We start from the raw sequence: 954 nt of genomic DNA, 5'->3' as shown, positions 1-954 counted from the left end.
ACTGGAAAATACGGACCGGATTTTTTTTTTTTACTGGATCGGCAGTCTGGATCGGCATTTTTACATTCTTTGCCGATACGCATTTTTTTGCCAATATCGGCGTCCGATCCGATACGTTGATTGGATCGGGACAAGCCTAGTTGCACGCAGCTACAGCTCACACTGCACGACTAAACCACAGGGTCACAGCTCACGATGTTTGTTCTCACACTGTGCGGCACTACGCTCTTTTGCGATCTACTTGCTCACACTGCACATCTAAAAACTAAATTAGTGTGAATCACCGTCTTCTTCTCTAACTAACTAGCATAATATTAATGGTAATAACCACTAATAAACCCTTTGTTCTTGCTACAGACATTTCATCTATGTTACTTAAGGGACAAGTTAAATGCATTGCCTTGTGGTTGCTACCTTTTATCTCTGCTGTGTGACATAAAACATTGGGGTCTGCTTTCCTTCTTGGTCGTTAAAATACTAACATTTCACTAAAAATTAAAGTAGACGTGCAACAAGATCTCCAGCAAAGATATCTTAAGATATTAAAACGCCACAACATTTCTTGTCAATGCAGCCCGTATTGCAAAGTGTTATGAGTTTGCTGGCAGCATGCATTTATAGCTCTATATTTTATGGGCTCTGCATATGAAGGTGTGTGTTTTGAGCTTGACATCCTGTATCTATGCAAGAAATGAAGTGGATTAGCATTGTTTTGCAAATGAAGTTAATTGGTTGACAAAACACACTAATAAACATTGAAAAGGCCTGTGCAACTTTTCAATTTTGTGAGTGGCAGATTTTGGTTAAATAGTGAAATAATGACCACCATCCACCTGTTAAAGGTTAGTTAGCCTCTCTAAGCCATCATTAATGTATGTATTCATGGTTATTTGTTTTTGTTGTTAACCCTATAATGCCAAATGTATCGTATTTGATACATACGGTTTCTGAAAT

At 38.2% G+C, this 954-nt stretch overlaps 1 protein-coding gene across 2 annotated transcripts in view; it reads left to right on the top strand.

Annotated features, from left to right (window-relative positions):
* LOC107098108 (cadherin-8-like) overlaps positions 1–954 on the top strand; it is a 235,789-nt gene that overhangs the window by 174,353 nt on the left and 60,482 nt on the right. The gene's annotated exons all lie outside the window — the stretch shown is intronic.

This window comes from Cyprinodon variegatus, unplaced genomic scaffold (genome assembly GCF_000732505.1).
Source record: "Cyprinodon variegatus isolate N-32 unplaced genomic scaffold, C_variegatus-1.0 Scaffold747, whole genome shotgun sequence".
Classification (NCBI taxonomy): Eukaryota; Metazoa; Chordata; class Actinopteri; order Cyprinodontiformes; family Cyprinodontidae; genus Cyprinodon; species Cyprinodon variegatus.
Note: the sequence above shows the minus strand (reverse complement) of the source record. Positions and strands in the feature narration are given on the sequence as shown.